Genomic DNA, 12669 nt, shown 5'->3' on the forward strand with positions numbered 1-12669 from the left:
TCCCCCCCCCCCATCCTCCTCTTTCCCATCCCAGTGCCCCCTCCCCTTACATTGTTTGTTATGGTCTACAAGTGACTCCAGTCCTACCCCAATATGGTTGAATCTTAACTGCCCTTGGGGCATTTAAGGATGGGCAGTAAATGCTGCCTAGGCAAAAGTGAGGACTGCAGGTGCTGGAAACCAGAGTTTAGATGAGAGTGGTGCTGGAAAAGCACAGCAGGTCAGGCAGCATCCGAAGAGTAAATGCTGTTAGGAGAAAGTGAGGACTGCAAATGCTGGAGATCAAAGCCGAATAGTGTGGTGCTGGAAAACCACAGCTGGGAAGGGTTTATACCCTTCTGCTCCTCAGATGCTGCCTAATTGGCAGTGCTTTTCCAGCACCACACTCTTTGACAGCAATGCCCTAGCCCATGAATGAATAAAGGAAAAAAAGTATAATTGTTTCTCTCTTTCTAATAGAGAAAGATGCCTGCTGTCCTTTAATGGATGGAACTCATCATCTACTTACATATGTTTTTTTATGCAGAAAATGAGGTTAACTTGTGTAATTCTTGATGTAATTTGGTTTTGTTTTAGGCAACAACTTGTCAGTGCCTAAATGTTAGTAGCATGTTGAATCTGACGCACTTACTCTCTTTTATTTTCAAGTTTCTGGAGTTTAAAAAAAAACACAGAAATCAGCTTGACTTGGTACTATTATTGCTGCTGAATAAGCTTGATCCCAAGCCCTGGTTATGAGTGACATCTTGGTGCTGAGAAGCTGCTGCTTTCTGCCTTCCTTCAGAAGTTAGGCTTAACGCTAGCGTAGTCCTCCAATTCAAATAGGTCGAAATGATCCTATGGCATTATTTGAATATGAGAAATTTAATTGTTGTTATGTTGCCATAGGGGCTGCTCTCTTATTAGTGAGAAGTAACTGGTGGTGATTTAATCAGACCTCAGGTGAGGGAGGAAGTTGAAAAGGGGAGTCTCTCATGGTAACCTCCAACCAGTGATGGGGATTGAACGCATGCTATTGGTATCACACTGCTCTACAAACCAACAATCCAGCTAACTGAGCTAAACTGGTTCCCATATGTTTATCTATGTTCACCTTAAATACTTTGATGCTGTTTATCCAACCTGGGGCAGTGAGTTCTAAATTCTAACCACTAGGCAATTATTGTTTATGGAAGCCGGTTGTGTACAAATTGACCGTACTGTTGTTGGAATCCAATGAGGACTGTGCAAGGTGTTATATAAAAGTAAATTATTTTTCTTACCTCAACTTTTTGCCCTTCTTTACAGTGTACCAGTTAAGGTTTCCGGTGGCGCTGTTGTTACGAGAGAGCTCATTTCCTGTTATTCAATTAGTACATTTTTGTGGATTTTACCTATTGTATAATGTGTGTCTTGACCTGCCTGCTAAAGATGCTGTATGCTTTGCTGAAATGATTGACGTGGGGTGAGCAATAATTTAGATATGTAACATGTGTTATTGAAATGTAGGAGCAAATTACTGCAGATACTGGAAACTGTAATGAAGACAAAAAAAATGCTGGAAATGGCAACAGCTCAGGAAGCATCCATGGAAAGAAAGAGAGCAAACTGCTGTTTTGAGTCTCGATGACTCTTCACCATAAGTGCAGCATTTATGCAATAGTGTGGGGATGAAGTGCTGGGGGAGAAAGGGTGCTGATAGTGCAGATTAAGAAATTGGAACATGAGAATGGCAGAACAATGGTATGTGCAACTGCTAAACTGGAAAGAACAGACAGTCCCACTGGAGTGGAGGGAGTGGAAATAGGGCATTGTGACAAAGAATGCAACAAGTAAAGCCAAAAGAAAGGGAAGAAATGGGAGTGAGTACACAATCTGAAGGGGTTACACTCAATATTAAGTCCCAAAGGTTGTCAGGCTCCTAGTCTAAAGATAAGATGTTTAGATTCCTACAGAGTGGAAACAGGACCTTTCACCCAACAAGTCCACACCGACCCTCCGAAGAGTAACCCAACCAGACTCATTTTCCTACCCTGACTAATGCACCTAACACTATGGGCATTTTAGCATGACCAATTTACCTGGCCTGCACATTATTTGGAATGTGGGAGAAAACCCACACTGACATAGGGAGAATTTAAGGCAGCAGTGCTAACCAATGAGCCACCATTATGTTGTTTCTCCAGTTTGCACTGTGATTCGCTGAAGCATTGCAACATGCCAAGGATGGACAAGTGGACATGAGCAAAATGCTGTGTTAAAATGACTGGCTTCGGGAGAGTTGGGATCATGAACTGGAGGTGTTCTGCAAAGTGGTCAGCCAGTCTGCATTTGGATTGTTCAGTGTAGAGTAAGCCACACTGGGTGCAGAGATATAGACCAGATTGGAGGAGGCATGGGTGAAATGCTGCTTCACCTGGAAAGACTGTTTAGGCCCTTGGATGGTGAGCAAGGAAGACGTGAAAGGATAGGTGTTGCACCCTCTCTGGTTACATGGGAAGGTGCTGAGGAAGTGGGAGTGGTGTTGGTGGCCATGGAGGAATGGACTCTGGTGTCCTGGTGGGAACGCTCCCTGCGAAAAACAGATGGGAGGGTGAGGGGCAGATGTGTTTGGTGATGGCATTTTGCTGAAGTTGTCTGAAATGTGTTATTGAAATGTTTAGCTAAGTATGGGTCTGCATAGACATACACTTGCATTGACTTAATAAAGTTGATTGAGTTTACTGTAAGAAAAATGACCAAAGGTAGCAACAGTTACATTCTTTCACAGTTGATTCCCCCTTTGCTTTCCAACAGCCTTAACTTGAAGGAGGGGTAGAAACCTCACTCTCAACTCTGCTGATTCACTTGTTGCATAGAATCATAGAATCCCCACAGCATGGGAACAGTCCATTCAGCCCAACAAGCCCACATCGGCCTATCCCCCTCCCCTATCTCTTAAACCCTGCATTTTCCATGGCTACACATCCTTGAAGACTATGGCAATTTAACGTGGTCAATCCACCTAACTTGCACATCTTCGGACTTCCCAAACTGACCATTAGTATATGTTCAACAATAACTACTGCTTACTTTCTGCCTTCAGGATATACTTCAGCATATGCATATAGTTTCTGGTTTACTTCACAATATTGGGCAGCACCGTGGCTTGGTGGTTAGCACTGCTGCCTCTCAGCACCAGGGGCCTGGGTTTGATTCCCGCTTGTCCGTGTGGAGTTTGCACATTCTCCCTGTGTCTGCGTGGGTTTCTTCCGGGTGCTCCGGTTTCCTCCCACAATCCAAAGATGAATTAGCCATGCTAAATTGCCCACAGTGTTAGCTGCGTTAGTCAGGGGTAAATATAGGGTAGGGGAATGGGTTTGGGTAGGTTTCTCTTCAGAGACTTGTTGGGCCGAAGGGCCTGTTCCCATACTGTAGAGAATCTAATCTGTACCTGTGCACTTGAGTTTGGCATGACCTGATCAAAAATCAGACCACAAAGTGCATTTCACCACTTATAAATGCTGCAGTGTTCTGGAATACTTGTGCCTAGCCCTCTTGAAATCTCTGTCAAGGATCGTTCTAAACAGTATTTACATTATTGCGGACTTTGCCATCTTCTTTTTATTTATTTATCAAATAGTCCAGCCAGTTTGTCAATGCCTCTATTATCAAACAGCAAACATTCTGTGATTGGACAGAGGGTCATTGCCACTGAAGTAAGAAAAGATCATTTTGATTGCCTGAAACTAATTGCATTTTCAGTGCCATTTCTCTGGTAGGTTAGTTGGAAATTTTATTTAAATTTTTGCTTTCCGTGTTTCATTATGAGGTCATGTTTAGCTGTGGCAAAGACAATTTGGAAAATCACCAAATTTCATGCTTCCTTCATGGAATCACATTAGAGAGGGCATGATTTACATATTTGCTGATACCATCTTATAGGTCTAACTTTGAGCCAGGAAGCATCAGGAGGTGGAGAAGTTAACATTTCAGGTGTAACCTGAAGAAAAATTACAGCCGAAATGTTGACTTCTCCAACTTCTGAAGCTGCTTGGCTTGCTGTGTTCTTTCAGCCTCCTGCTCGTCTACCTTGGATTCCAGCATCCGCAGTCTTTTTGTCTCTAACTAACTTTGAGCCAGGCTCTTAGAGTCATAGAATCATAGACACGTGCAGCATGGAAACAGACCCTTTAGTCCAACCCGTGCATTCTGATCAGATATCCCAACCCAATCTAGTCCCACCTGCCAGCACCCAGCCCATATCCCTCCAAACCCTTTCTATACATATACCCATCCAAATGCCTCTTCAATGTTGCAATTGTACCAGCCACCATCACTTCCTCTGGCAGCTCATTTCATGCATGTACCACCCTCTGTGTGAAAAAGTTGTGCTGTATGTCTCTTTTATATCTTTTCCCTCTCACCCTAAACCTATGCCCTCTAGTTCTGGACTCCCCAACCTCAGGGAAAAGACTTTGCCTATTTACCTTATCCATGCTCCTCATAATTTTGTAAACCTCTATAAGGTCATTCTTCAGCCTCTGTGTTTAGTTTGCTGACGAGAGCAGGGGAGAGCTGATTTTACCCTGATAAACAAGAGCCTAAAGGATAAGGACCAAAAGGTAGGAATTGGGAGTCTAAGGTTAAAAATGTGCTGTGGTTTGGCAAAAACAGATGATACCAGCTGGTGCTGACTTTCAAATTCAGTATGACTGGTGAAGATTTCATCATCATCAAAAATTATGCAGACTCTTCAAAAGAAAATGTAGGGAATTAACGAGTCATAAATTACACAATTCCCTGCCCAGGCCAGTAAAATAGATACAGGGAGAGAAATTGGGCCCCACAGTTCCTCTTCTTATGGGTACTAGATGGCCTCTTAATATTTGAACATTGAGTCTTAGGTACATGTACATACACTCTGAAGGAAGCGCACTTGCTGTTGCTGTGATAAAGAAATTTGTGTTTTATCACACAATAGGTGTCATCAGTATGGAGAGCTGACAGTTAATCAGTTAATGTCAATCAGTGTGCAATGATCATTTGACACATCGATCACCATTTTCAAACTCCAGACTCCAGTGTTACTCTGTATGAAGAACCAATGACTGAAGGGATCAGGATCTGCTTTGTAGCTTAGTTGTTGTGTTATTTCTTTTGGCTGTTGGTGTAATTGTTTTTTGAAGGTTTCCAATACTTCCATCAAGTTTAAATAAACTTCAACACACACAGTCATCTCACTGCTGAAATACCTTACATGTAATTTAGAAGATTGTGCTGAAATAAGTTGCTTCCAAGGATAGATTGCCTTTAGCACACTCTCTGGGAATTGGGCATGACCTGGCTAATGAAATGTGTCTATATAGAAGAGGGCTAGATGATAGAAAAGGGAGGATGACGGCTCTGCCAAGCATCTTATGGAACAATTCTCCTCGCATTAGTGAGGACTAATGCTTGAGTCATTTCACTTCAGAAAAGGGTCATAACTGAAATTCGCTAACTGCTGCAAGAGGAACCTCAAAAACTTATGTAGCTCTTTAGCATATTCAGATATCTCAAGTTACCTCATAGAAGCATTACAAAAAACAAAGTACGATGTGGAGCTACATAGGGGGGTATTACGTAAGATGACCAAAATCTAGGCCAAAGTTGTAGTTATGAAGGAAAGTCTAAGGGGCAAAGCAAAGTAGAGATGTGTAAGGAAAAATCATAAAGTTTAAGTTCCAGGCATTTGAAGGCTTAAACTCAGTGATGCTCCGGAGGCTAGAATTAGATGAGTGTTGATACTTCTGAGGGTTGTGGTATGGCAAGAGACATAGCCATGAGGTGACCTGGGAGCATGAGTGAGAATTTTAAAATGAAGCTAATGAAGTGAGAGAGCACAGGGGTTATGTGTGACTGGAACTTTATATCTCAGCTATCTGATTTTGGGTGATCTCAAGTTTCTGGAGGATAGAATTTGAGAGTCCAGTCAGCCGTACATTGAAAGTCTAGAGATAATAGAAGCATGTAAGAGGTTTTGAGCAGCAGATGAACTGTGATGGACAAAGTTTTGCAATATTAGCAATATAGTGAGGGTGGAAATTGCCACTCTTAGTGAGGGTAAAAATATGTGGTTGGAAGCTCAACTTGGAATCAAATGTGACACCAAAGTTTAAACAGACTGGTTTAGTCTCAAACTTCTGCTCAGGAGAAAGATGGAATCTATACCATGGGAACAGATTTTGGCATGGGAATTGAAATGGTTGGAGTTTTCACAATTTGCAGGAGTGAGAAGAGAAACCATTGCAAACCCTGGCTAGAATTTGATAAGGAAGCTGGGATTAGTTTTTCAAGAAGGATAGGATAAGAATACCAATATCCATGATTGTCAAGATGATAGCAGTTCTTAATCTTTATATTTCTGGCTGTTTCCAATCTATTGCTTGAGATATAAGCAGTTGTTTGATGTTTGTAGTACAGAAATTATTGAGGCTTTTTGTGCACAGAGAAATAGCTTTATCTCATTTCATCTTACTAGAGACATTCAGGAAGAATAAGCATGAGATCTTGTACAGATTGCAGACATCTCAATGATGTAGAGTGCTGTTGACTGCACACACATTATTTTTTGTGCAAATTGGCCATTTTCATAATTTGAAAGTGCTTCTGCACTCTCAATACACAACAGGAGTACAACCTCAGGCATTGATTGCTGATAATTTTGGCAATAATTGCATTTCCTTCATTCTATGCAGTCCTTCATTTCACCTTTATTGGTCTACAATGACAAGTCAAGGACTCGAATCAAGAGTCCTTGAATGTTTTTAAGGAAGATGTAGATAGACTCTTCTTAAGCTAGGGGCTGAAAGGTTAAGGGCAGTAGGCGACAATGTGGATTTAAGGTTACAATCAGACCTTATTGAATGATGGAGCAGGCTTGATCATCGGCGGTCCCTTGAAGATGAGGATAACGCACTTCTACTCTCAGGGTGGGTCTGTAGGTGGCTGAACAGATCGATACGGCTGTTGCAGACTTTGTTACACTTGGGGCAGGTGATGGTCATGGGAAGGGGTAGGTGGGGCATTGGTGTGACAGCATGGCCCTTTCGCTGTTTATGCTGGGTTTATTTTTTCCCCAGTGGGAAGTCTCGAGATGCTCACCACCTTCCCAGATGCTTCTCCTTCATAGAACGTAATACAGTACAGCACAGTACAGGCCCTTCACCCTCGATGTTCTGCCAACCTTTTATCCTAAGATCAAACTAAGCTGCGTACCCTTCACTTTACTATCATCCATGTGCCTATCCAAGAGTCATTTAAACGTCCCTATTGTATCTGACTACAACCACCGCTGGCAGTGAATTCCACACATCCACTAATCTCTATCTAAAGAATTGACCTCTGACATCGCCCCTAAATCTTCCTCAAATCACCTTAAAATTATGCCCCCTTTTGATAGCCATTTCTGCCCTGGGAAAACGTCTCTGACTATTCACTCTATCTATGCTTCTCATCATCTTGTATACCTCTATCAAGTCACCTCTCATCCCTTTTCTGCTCCAATGAGAAAAGCCCTAGCTTCCCCACCTTTCTTCAAAAGACATGCCCTCCAGTCCAGGCAGCATCCTGGTAAATCTCCGCCTGCACCCTCTCTAAAGCTTCCACATCCTTCCTATAATGAGGCAACCAGAACTGACCACAATATTTCGAGAGTGGTCTAATCAGGGTTCTATAGAGCTTCAGCATAACCTTGCGGCTCCTAAACTCAATCCCCCTTCTAATGAAAGCTAAAACACCTTAAGCCTTCTTAACTAGCCCATCAACTTGTGTGGCAACTTTGAGGGATCTATGGACATGGACCCCAATATCCCTCTTTTTCTTCACACTGCCGAGAATCCTGACTTTAATCCTGTATTCTGCATTCAAATTCAATCTTCCAAAATGGATCACTTCACATTTTTCCAGGTTGAACTCCATCTGCTAATTGTTAGCCCAGCTCTGCATCCTGTCAATGTCCCGTTGCAACTTACAACAGCCTTCCACACCGTTCACCACTCCACCAACATTTATGTCGTTGGCAAACTTACTAACCCACCTTTCCACTTCCACATCCAAGTCATTTATAAAAATTAAAAAGAGCAGAGGTCCCTTAACATATCCCTGCAGAACACCACCGGTCATCAAGCTCCAAGGATGAATACTTTCCATCTAATACCACCCTCTGTATTCAGTATCCAGAAGCCAAACTTTCCTGTATCCCATGCCTCCTTACTTTCTGAATGAGCCTATCATGGGGAAGCTTATCAAATGCCTTGCAAAAATCCACTTACACCATGTCTACTGTTCTACCTTCATCCTCACATCCTCAAAGAATTCAATAAGGCTTGTGAGGCATAACCTTTCTCTCACAAAACCATGCTAATTATCTGTAGTCAAACTATGGTTTTCCAAGTAATCATAAATCCTGTCTCTCAGTATCTTCTCGAATAATTGCTCACCACATTTCTGTTGTGCATATCGTGAGAACATCTATTCCCAGTTTAGGTTCCTCAGTTCCTGTCTATTAGCATTGTAATTCTCCTCTCCCAACTAAATACTTTCCCATACTGTCTGCTCCTATCCCTCTCCATGACTATAGGTCAAGGAGTTATAATCACTATCACCAAATGTTTTCCCACTGAGAGATCTGACACCTGGTCTGGTTCATTGCCAATCACCAAATACAATATGGCCTCCCCTCTTGTCGGCCTATCTACATATTGAGTCAGGAATCCTTCCTGGACGCACCTGACAAAAGCTGCTTCATCCAAACTATTTGAACTAAGGAGATTCCAATCAATATTAAGGGAGTTAAAGTCACTCATGACAACAATCCGTTACTTCTGCACCTTTCCAAAACCTACCTCCCAATCTGCTCCTCTGTGTCTCTGTTGGTGTTGGGGGTAATATAGAAAACTCCAAATAAAGTGACTGCTCCTTTCCTGTTTCTGACTTCTTGCTATACTGACTCTGTAGATGAACCGTCTTCAATGATCTCCCTTTCTGCAGCTGTGATACTATCCCTGATTAGCAATGCCACTCCTCCACCACTTTTACCTCCCCTCCATTCCTTTGGAAATACCTAAACCTTGGAATATCCAACAAATATTCCTGCCCCTGTGATATCCAAGTCTCCATAATGGCTTAAAAAATTATAGTTCTAAGTACTGATCCATGCTCTGCATTCATCACCCTTATTCCTGACGCTTGTTGCATTAAAATAGACACACTTCAGCCCATCACACTGACTGCAACTCTGCCCTATCAACTGTCTATTCCTCATCATAGACTCTTCTGTATCTGGCTGTTCATTACCTTCTCCATCCTCAGGTCCATAGATCTGGTTCCCACCCTCCTGCCAGATTAGTTTAACCCGCCCCCCAAAGAGCTCTAGTAAATCTCCCGCCCAGGATATTGGCGTCCCTGCAGTTCAGGTGCAGTTCAGGCGCCCCTCCTTCTTGTACAGGTCCCACATTCTCCAGAAGGTATCCCAGTGATCCACATATCTGAAGACCTCATTCCTAGACCAGCCCTGAAGCCATGTGTTCAGCTACACTTGCTCATTCTTCCTAGCCTCACTAGCCTGGTAGCAATCATGAGATTACTACTCTGCTTGTCCTGCCTTTTAGCTTCAACCTAACTCCCTATATTCTCTTTTCAGGTCCTCATCCCTTTTCCAACTATGTCATTGATACCAATGCATACCACAACTTCTGGCTGCTCCCCCTCCCCCTTAAGAATTCTATAGATTCGATCCAAAGAATCCCTGACGTTGGCACTCGGGAGGCAACAAACCATCATGGAGACTTATTTGCAACTACAGAATCTCCTGTCTTTCCTCTCATCATTGAATCTCCTCTCACCATCGTTCTCCTATTCTCCCCACTTCCCTTCTGAGCCACAGAGCCAGGCTCAGTGCTGGATACCTGGCTGCTGAGGCTATCCCCTGGTAGGTCGTTTCCCCCCCTGCCCCCAACACACATCCCTCACCCGCAAACAGGGAGACAGCCACAGGAGGTCCTTGCACTGTCTGCTTATTCCCTTTCCCTGTCCTGACGATCACCCAGCTACCTTTATCCTGTAACTTAGGTATGATTATCTTCCCTTCACCCCTCTCTATCACCCCCTTAGCTTCCCGAATGATCCAAGTTCATCCAGCTCCAGTTTCCTAATGCAGCCTGTGAGGAGCTGAATTTGAGTGCACCTCTCCCAGGCGAAATCAGCAGTGACACCAGTGGTGACCCTTACCTCCCACATCCTACAAGGTAGGCAGCACGGTGGCACAGTAGTTAGCACTGCTGCCTCACAGCACCAGAGACCCAGGTTCAGTTCCCGCCTCAGGCGACTGACTGAGTGGAGTTTGCACATTCTCCCTGTGTCTGTGTGGGTTTCCTCCGGGCGCTCCGGTTTCCCCCCGTAGTCCAAAGATGTGCTAGTTAGGTGAATCGGCCATGCTAAATTGCCTGTAGTGTTAAGTGAAGGAGTAAATGTAGGGGAATGGTTCTGGGTGGGTTGCGTTTCGGCTGGTCGATGTGGACTTGTTGGGCCGAAGGGTCTGTTTTCACACTGTAAGTAATCTTAAAAAAAAAGAGGAGCATGCAACTGCCCTAGCCTCAATCCCCTCTGCTTTAAATTGCTAAGAGAGATTGAATAAATATTGAAAAAAAAAACCTTGCCTTCAATTAAACCAATTGCTTTATATGAAACATATGCTTTGTTGATGCACTGGCCCATAGTTAAGCATCATGAACATCAGTATTGGGAACTTAGGCCTATCCACTGTTTCAGACTATGCAGCCTACTCACCAATAGCTTTGAACCGATGTATCAAGTGGAATGAAAAGCTCAAGGATGCTACTTATTGAGGAATTGTAGTTAGCTTCACACAGTGATGACTTTGAAATTATATCAATACAGTACACTAAATAAACTGTTTCATATGCTTTTAAAAATTGGTTTGGGCCTGGAGATAATCTTCTAATATGACAGATCTTTCTCTCCTCTGCTGTCATTTCAAAACATGCAAACATTTCAAAACTGAAAGTTCAAGGATCTTTCTTGACAAAAAACAACACAGCTGTGGCTATATGTCAGAACTGTTTGATAAAAGATTAGCATTAAAAAGGATTTGGGCGATAATCACAGACTTACTAAAGCATTTGACATATGATTGTTCAGTACACTACTATCTAGTTATGGTAATGAGGTGCTAGGCAGACTGCAGACATACCCAAGGTGTACATTTTACAGTTATTAGCCAAAAACACATGTAGCATGAAAAGTGACAGGTTATACCTATCACACGAGTCACAAAGAGCATGTTTTAATATTTTCCGTTGCTTCAGTACCTTCATATAGCTCTTCAGACCCAGTTATTCTCATTCCTATAGATTAAACAAACTGCATCTCCTCATAGTTATTGGCAAACACTTTGGGGAATGGGTACAAAGTTGAAGTTAAAAGGTCATTTTTACAGCGTAAACCTGGGGCAGATAATCTTGGGATCAATTTGTAGAACACTCTTTCATTGTAACAGGATTAAACAGGGTAAATGCAGGAAGGATATTCCCGATAACTAAGGGTTCAGAATCTTGGGGTACTGGGTTTAAGACTGAGATGGAGAGAAATTCCTTCAATCAGAGAGTGGTGAGTTTGTGGAATTCTCTGCCGTAGAAAGTTGTTAAAGTCAAAACATTGAATATCTTCAAGAAGAAGATAGATATAGCTCTTGGGGATAAAGAGATCAAAGAGTATGGGATAAAAATGGAAACAGGGTATGGGGTTAGATGATCAGCCATGATCATATTGAATGGCCTACTCATAGAGTCATGGAATCATAGAGATGTACAGCATGGAAACAAACCCTTCGGTCCAACTCATACATGCCAGCCTAACCTAATCTCGTTCCATTTGCCAGCATTTGGCCCATATCCCTCTAAACCCTTCCTATTCATATACCCATCCAATTGTTTTAAATGTTGTAATTGTACCGGCCTCCACCATCTCCTTTGGCAGCTTATTCCATACACTCTAGAGTAGACAGACAGGAGGCTGGAAGAACACAGCAAGCCAGGCAGCATCAGGAGGTGGAGAAGTCAATGTTTTGGGTGTAACCCTTCTTAAGTACTTTTCCCTATGGATAGTAACACAAAGCCAAACTGACTGACAATAGCAGCCTGGACAGTGGTGGCTGCAAAGGTCAGCACCCATGGGCAACTCAAAAGAAGCAGATTTCACTGCTGCAAGGGCAGTGATGGCCCAGTGGTATTATCACTGGATTGTTGACCCAGATAATGTTTGGCAATCTGGGTTTGAATCCCATCATAGCAAATGGTAGAATTTGAATTCAATAAAAATATCTGGAATTTGGGGTCTAGTGATGGCTATGAATCTATTGTTGAATGTTGGAAAAACCCATCTGGTTCACGAATGTCATTTAGTGAAGGAAACTGTCATCCTTACTTGGTCTGGCCTACATGTGACTCCAGACCCACAGCAATGTGGTTGACTCCTAATTGCCCTCTCGATAATTTGGGATTGGCATTAAATGCTGCCTGGTCAGTGATATCCTCATCCCTATGAATGAATAAAGAAAACAAATTCTTCCAGGGTATATACTAACACCCAGACTTAGAGTTACATTTTATTATCACATGTGCTTAAGTGTAGGAATGACTTGGAGGTGCC

This window comes from Hemiscyllium ocellatum, chromosome 13, assembly GCF_020745735.1.
Source record: "Hemiscyllium ocellatum isolate sHemOce1 chromosome 13, sHemOce1.pat.X.cur, whole genome shotgun sequence".
NCBI lineage: Eukaryota > Metazoa > Chordata > Chondrichthyes > Orectolobiformes > Hemiscylliidae > Hemiscyllium > Hemiscyllium ocellatum.